This window comes from Crocodylus porosus, unplaced genomic scaffold, assembly GCF_001723895.1.
Source record: "Crocodylus porosus isolate Cpor-Errol unplaced genomic scaffold, CroPor_comp1, whole genome shotgun sequence".
Lineage (NCBI taxonomy): Eukaryota > Metazoa > Chordata > Crocodylia > Crocodylidae > Crocodylus > Crocodylus porosus.
This window is the reverse complement of record NW_017728907.1, coordinates 30,307,513-30,315,000: the sequence shown is the minus strand read 5'-3', so window position 1 is coordinate 30,315,000 and position 7,488 is coordinate 30,307,513. Positions and strand designations below refer to the sequence as shown.

At 47.2% G+C, this 7,488-nt stretch overlaps 1 long non-coding RNA gene across 1 annotated transcript in view; it reads left to right on the top strand.

The window, feature by feature from the left end:
• Positions 1 to 3,514: 3,514 nt before the first annotated feature.
• The window catches only part of LOC109307257, a 9,921-nt gene continuing 5,947 nt past the window's right edge, over positions 3,515 to 7,488 (top strand). Inside the window, exons 1-2 of the long non-coding RNA XR_002100212.1 lie at positions 3,515 to 4,287; positions 6,463 to 6,464. This is a non-coding gene — a long non-coding RNA (uncharacterized LOC109307257). The remainder of the gene's footprint in view (positions 4,288 to 6,462; positions 6,465 to 7,488) is intronic.

The window sequence follows — 7,488 nt, the reverse complement described above, 5'->3', positions numbered from 1 at the left end:
CTGCAAATTGCATGGAATGCTAGTATATAAAATATTCATTTAAGAATTCCATTCCTCCTTGGTTCTTGAAAAAAAATTTAATTAGGGGAGGGGAAAATCATTGTTAGACTCTTAAATTCATATTTTACTTGTATTTTAATTGCAATTGCATTTTAACATTAAAATATTTGCTTTCAGAATGAGTGGCATGCCCCCAGAATATATTCTAATTTTTTAACATTAACTTGAATACAAATCATACAAACCAAAATAGAAAAAAACTGAACATCAGCCAAGGATTAGTGAACTAAATAATAATCTAACTGAATAGCATGAATGTAATCAATATTTAGGCAGAGATAGACTGCTGTCAGTCATCCTATTCTTAGCCCATGCATATTTGACTAGCACTAACACAAGTGATGATTTTCAGGATTAGACCTGAGGTGTGGGCACATGGGTGGAGCTGGGGCTCAACAGGGGGGATTGCTGGACATGCTCCCTATACTAGCTGTCTAGGGCCCCACACAGCTGTCCCTGTGATGCCAGCCCTGGGGGGCTGCCAGCAGCACCCAGGACAGGGGCACAGCCAGGGATGGAGGAGCCGTGCAGTAGAGGTGCTTTAGCACAGTGCCTGCAAAGAGACAGAGATGGGTTGAGCAGGAGCAGGAGCAGGAGCAGGGAGCAGGTTCTGGCCCTGCTGCCATAGAGAGCAGGGCCAGCAGCCCTTTTGGGGAATCTCAAGGAATGTAGCAGGCTGCAGCCTGATGGCTAGCAAATAGTTCTCAAAAATAAACCTCTAAATACTGATAGGTATAGGTAAAGTAGATTTGTATTAAAATAATTGTCCAGGGCAACAGCAATGGTTAATTGATTTCTAAAAGCCTGTTTCTGAAAGGTTCCTCAAGGCCCAGTGTCTGACAGAAAAGCAGTGAGCACACACAAGCTGGAAAATTGAAACCATGTATTACACTGTTCCATAACTTGAGATAAAGTGGTACCAGGTCACAGTGCCCAACTGCAGAGCCCCTGGGATTTCTGCTTTTGGGGAACAGACCAAATTATGAAATGACTGGTAAAGTCCAAATTAGGATGTGTGCATGTAATAGATTGGTGAAACAAAGTATTATGCTGACAGGATGGAATGGGAACAGTATGACAACCACAGAGATTTTAGAGCAGCAAAAGGTCCCTGAGAAGGGAACCCAAGGCCACCATGGACAAACGGCACACCACCAGCCAGTTTCAGCCACTGCTTTGGAGGGTGGGGGCAGGGCTTGGTCTCCAATTGGTGACTCCACTGGGGTGGAGACAGTTACTCTGACTCAGGGACTGGGAATGGGTCTAGTGCCAGCAACTGGGGACTAGGACTTGACAGCAGTAACCTGACTGATCAGAAAATTTATTGTAGAGGGGTCAGCCAAGACTCATAGTGGAGTAAGACCGTAGAACTATGGGTGGAGACCTGTTGGTGAGGTAAAACCATATGGTAGTTCCAACTAGGGTTTTAAGCTAAGTAACCATGGTTTTGTTAGACTTTTTGTGCAGGAGGTTGGTTTCTTGCACTGCTGACCAAGGAGACATGTTTCTTCAAGTCAGGTAGAGTAGTTTACAGAGGTCCAGGTGTATCGGAGGCAGGAGCAGGAGCTTTGAGAAAGACAGGGTCATGACCTGATCTTGAAGTGTGCCCAGGGTCCATGGTTTGGACAAGGATATGTGCTGTGGTTCACTTGGGCTAAAATATTGAACCTCCAATAGGAGGTTAAGAAGCTAGGAGCAGAGAAAATTGATTTCTCTGCTGTGGAGCTGTTAATGAGAAGAGAAAAGGTCCTTGGGACTCTGATGCATTTGTAAGTGGTTACAGGAGAGTGCTGCTTTGCAGAAATTGTGTACATGCATGTGTGTGAGGCATTGTTGTGCAGTATTGTGCAGCCTCTGGAGATGGTAATTGGAAGTTACAGGTGCGGGCTATGGCAAACCTGAATTTTTTCCAGGCAATGCAGCTTCAGGAAATGTGGATACAATTAAAGGGAAGAGCAGGAAGTGCCTAGCCTCACCATGAGATCGAGGATTGGGGGGGTTGTGAAACAGATACCTTATGATCCTGTGTGCCCCTGTGCCTGGCAAGATGAGGGGACATAGGTGAGACGAGCAGAGTTATTGGACACCTGCTCATTCACTTTGGGTTCACTGTGCTAGCATGTGTTTGTGTTGCAAGGCAGTAGGAGAGGATTTGTGCATTGGTACTGGAGGTGAGAGATGACTTTGCTCTCCCCCCTGCAAGAATAGTGAAGCAAATCCTAGAAGGGAAAGTGTTAACAGCTTGTTAAGGCAGGAAGGTGTTTATGAAAACTCAATGTAGCTTTGTAAACAAAGAGCCAGTGCTGAGAAGTTATTCTGAGGCAGAGTAAACTAATAGGTCTTATCAGAGGTGCCTGTTTTGTGCAGACCCATGATTTTTAAGCTCTTTTTAGGACTGAAGACTTTCCCAAAAGATTGTGTGTGGTTTGTGACAGGCTACAAAGGTAGTAGTTTTGCTGTCAGAGAAGGACAGAGCTTTTGCTGGATTGGAAAGCAAGGCCAGCATGGATTGTGATGGCAGCCCAGGAAGGGTATGGGTAAACCAGTGCCAGAGTTAAAAAGATCTGTGTTGCAAAGTGGGCCTCCCTGACTAGCCAGAGTGCTAGTTTCCCCACCTGCCTCTGGGCACACTGCCCACCTGTCTCTCCTGCCATGCCTTGATGGAACATAATTGAGGTGTTAATTAGGCAGGAGGTTGCCCACTGTTGCCTTGATGCCAGGGAGCACTATCTGCAGCTCCGTTCCTTCCCTACACCGCAGCCCAAGTATCGCAGATGGCATGTCAGACAGTCAACTCAATTGTCTCCTTCACCCATTAGCTGTGGCCCCTCCCTTGGGAACTCTGGCTTCCCTTTAAGCCCTGGCCCCATCTCAGGCCAGTCAGGACTCCAAGATTCTTTGCTCTAAGTGGGTGTCCCTCGCAGTGGGCCCCTGGACCTTCTGACCCCTATTTGGGTCCTGGCCCCAGAATTGACCAGTCAGGTCCCTTGGATCAGATCTAAGCCTCCTGCCTGCACTCAGGGATTGGGCTCCCCCTTTCCCGATTCAGCTGCTTCATGAAGTGTGCCCCACGGAGTCACTCAACCCAGTGGGCTCAGGCACCTCCTGAAGCTTCCCTGGCCTTCCCTGGATCAGATGGCTCATGTAACCCACCCAAAGGTGAGGGTTGGAGCTAAGGCACCCCTACCCACCTTTCCCTGAGGTGGTAACTGGCCTGGCATTTTCTGGAGGCTCCCACACTACTGGGAGCCCTACCAGACCACCCACTTCTGGCAGGGTGCAGTTTTAGGTCATGCCCAGGACCAGGAGCTTCCAAAACATCCCCTACAGCTCCTCCCCTTACCTCCAGGATGTTGCATACTGCCTGGCCTGCCAGCAGTGAACTGTTTTGTTTATATAGGCAGCCAGAGATCTAAAATGGCCACCGCAATCAAGCACCTGCTGGCTACTTGGCTCAGCCCTTAAAGTGGCAGGCACCAACAATGCCCTGCCACAGTCTGTCAAGGGAAAGAGAGGCTGGAAGTTAAGAGAGACCCATAGAGTGAACGTTTAGATCCAGAAGAGAGTGTGGGGACTTCATAGAGCTCCTGTAGAAAGACTGAGAGTGAGAGGTCTATGGAAGGGTTTGAGAGAACAGATACACAGAGTCCAGAGAGGGACTGAGAGTGAGGGCTTAAAGGGCAAGGGCCTAGTCAAAGGTTGTGAGAGTGTGAAAAGCCAAGGACTTTCAGTCTGGGAAAGTTGTGAGAGGCAGCATCAATGACCTGTAGACCAGGAGATGCAAGTATTAGCAGAGCCAGGTGCCAAGGTCACACAGGCCCAGAAGTGGGGCCAGGACCCAGAGATGGGTCAAAGTCTGGGTGACACAGCTGAAGACTGAAGGGGTTCAGGAACCCACAGGCAAGAGGGGTCTGGAAGAGCGCTGAAAGACCAAGAGGTCTGGCGATCCAGAGTCGGGGCCAAGAGAGGTCAAAAGGTTGAGAGAGACCACTGCTAAGACTACCATAGCTGGGAGCCTGAGATTTCAACTAGCCTGAGAAGGGACCAGGAAGCCCAGAAGTGAGAGACTGTTCGCATGTGGGGTGAAGATGACCAGGGCCAGCGAGTCTGGAAATATATTCTGGGTAACACTGAAACTACACCCTCTTGGGACTGGTTAATGTTGTAGAGCTACTTGTGGTGGGTTAGTCTCTACAAAATGCCACATGTTGCCACCCCAGGGAAAAGGTGAGCATAGAGCACCTGAAAACCCTAGATCCCACTGCCTTGTGGGTCACCCTTTGATGGGAGAAGACTAGGGGGAACATACCCCAGCAGAAAAACCCTTGGTGGAAACCAAGGAGGGAAGATGTGTGGCAGGGGTTTGGATCATCTGTCACTTGGAGGAGAAAGGACTGTTGAAAAAGCAGCCTCTGCAAGGAGCAAGGAGGGGAATCTCTGGATGAGCTCCAGCATGGCAAGGGCCTAGGCAAAGGCAGGCAGAGTGTCAAAAGGGATTCCATGAAAGTGAACTAACCTAAAGGGGGTTGAACCCCTTCCTTTTTGTCTTTGTGTTTTTTAGGATGTGGACCACTGCTGAAGCATCAAGAAGTTTGCTTGGTACAGAGAAAAAAATTGAGCTAGACTGTGTTATGCATAGTAATTTTCTTGTTTGTTTGGTTGTGTTTGTATAATGCTATGTTGCATGTGGTTATGATATTAACTACGTTAGACAATGAAGTGTAAAGCAAAACTTCTTGATAGGCTATGGAATATCTGCAGAGTGGCTACAGAAAATGGTGCATCACGTGGAACATGGCCTCCAGGGCCTCAAAGAGTTCAGCCATGCCAAAGATCAACAAGATCAGATTCTCCATTTGTTTTTGTTGTCATCCTTTTGTTGGTTTTCTTTTCCTTATTTTGCTTTGCTTTTATAGTAGGAATAGTAATGTAATGTAGCTTTATTAATTCGCACGCTTTGTGCAGAAATCTAGAACAAGAGGCAGAATGGTGGGATCCTGATGGAAATGGTGTTTGTACAGGAAGGGCCTTGAACCTTAGCATTTATCCTGCCTTTTGCAAGATGAAGGGGCACTGGTAGTAACAAGGAAAGCATTGCCCATTTTACAGGAGGGGTAACATTGTTAAGGACGTGTTTGGGCCCCCAAAGATTTTGACCATGGGATGTTTCCCTGATCTAAAGAGCAACTTGACAATTGATAAAGCACTGATTGCTGAGTGGAATACCACCTGTAATGCTGATCAAAAGGGTTAATAGGCATCTCGGGCTGTATGTTCCCCAGCCCCAGCATGGGAGGCCTGTTTAAACCTGATTAGCTAAAATTCATTTACTGGGTTAGGGAATCCTGAGAAGAAAAACTGAGTCAGAGCAGGTATGAGTGACATCTGAACAATGGTTAAGGGTTCATCACAACATCCAGTCCATTGGAGCCTATAACAGGTTGGCCTCCCCAGCAGCACGTTTTTGCTTTTTGTTTTTTTGCAGCCTATGAGGGGCACCCTTGAAGTCCCTCAATGTTTCAATTCTATCTTATCCCACCTTTACTCACCTGCCACATCTTGATGTAAATATTATTGAGATGTTATTACAAGCAGCAGACTGCCTATTGTATTTCTATGTTGGAGTTCTCAGCCATCACGGGCCTAACCCCCCATCTTTCTCTAGCTAGGCCTAACAGTCTAAACCCACCAGTTAGGGTTTGACTCTGAGGCTCTAGCTCCTTACTCCTCTCTGGGCCCGTGGCCCTCTTTTTTTTTCCTATAGAGCCAGAGCTTCTGGCCCCTTTTCATCCTGTGCCCCCTGGATGCCAAGTTATTAGGTCTTCTGCCTCCTCAGGCTTGGCCCTTTCTTATACTAGCCAAGATCCCTCCACTGGGACCTGGCTTCAAAATCTTGCATCCAGCTCTGGGCTGCTGGCCCTATACAGCTGACCCACAAGTGCATTAGGCCCTTTGGCCTTTTATGACTGCAACCATACACAATAATGAGGTCTCCTCCTCCCCTACAGCCTCAATCACAGACCACCTGTCTATCAATTAAAAAAATAAATAAACAGTAAGTCCATGGGCTATAACCACACAAAAAAAAGAAAAAAAGAAATTAAAGAAGGCAGCATGCCAGCTTACATTTTTTCATGGCTTGGTGCTTCTGCTTCCCCCCTGTCTGTGAAGCTCCTCCTTGTGGTGCTGCTGGTGCTTCTCTGAGAGTCATCAGGAGTTCCTTTCTCACAGCAGCTGGACTGGCAACCAAGCCTCTCTGTGGAGCTGTCATGCACAAACTCCTTCCCTTTTGGCCACTGCCTCCAACTGCTGCCAAGCCCAGGGTTTTTATAGTTCTGGCCTGCCCCCTTCCAGTCACCTGACTAGCTGGCCAGGTTCAGCTTTTAACGCCTACCCTGCCAGCAGTCTGTGCCTGGAATGTTCTGGTCTTAAAGGGACCGGTCTGCTTTCTGGTAACATGGCTAGGGTTCCCTGTTACTGAGCCCCTGACAACTAATGCCGTCATACTTTCCCCAGGATGACTGGTAGAGGTCCTTCCCACAATCTCATAAACATTCTAGGTAATTCCCTTGACTATACTTAATTTATTATGTGAAGGTGTTAAACCTTCAAGGAGGGGATTGATGGCTAGAAAATGGTATTTACAGGTTTGCCTTTGGTAATTGGCTTATAGGTAAATTAGATATGCATTAAAATAATGGTCCAGGGCAACAGCAAGGGTTAATTGATTTCTAAAAGCCTGTTTCTGAAAGTTTCCCCAAAGCCTGCTGTGTCTGACAGAGAAGTAGTGAGCAGACACATACGCTGGGAAATTGAAGCTGTGTACTACACTGCTTCATAACATGAGATAAGGTGGCACCAGGTCACAGTGCCCAATTGCAGAGAGCCCCTGGGATTTTCAGTTTTAGGGAACAGACCAAATTACGAAAAGACTGGTAAAGCCCAAATTAGGATGTGTGCATATGATGGATTTGTGAAACAAAGGATTATGCTGATGTTACAGAATGTGGACAGTATGATGACCACAGAGAGACCAATCAGTGATGGCCAGCAATGAAAAGTCATCACCTGGACAAGGGAAAAGAGATTGAGGTCATATATCTTGACTTCAAAAAAGCCTTCGATCCGATATCCTGTGATCACCTCTTGGCAAAACTGGCCAATTGTGGCCTTGGGTCCATCACAATCCACTGGCTGGGAAATTGGCTCCGTGGTCAGACCCAGAGGGTAGTAACAGATGGAAGACAATCATCATGGTGCCCTGTGACCAGTGGGGTCCTCCAAGGCTCTGTCCTTGGACCTATTTTGTTCATCATCAACATCTTTATTAATGATGTGGACATTGGAGTCAGAAGTGGACTGGCCAAGTTCATCGATGACACCAAACTTTGGGGCAAAGCATCCACACCAGAAGACAGGTGGGTGATC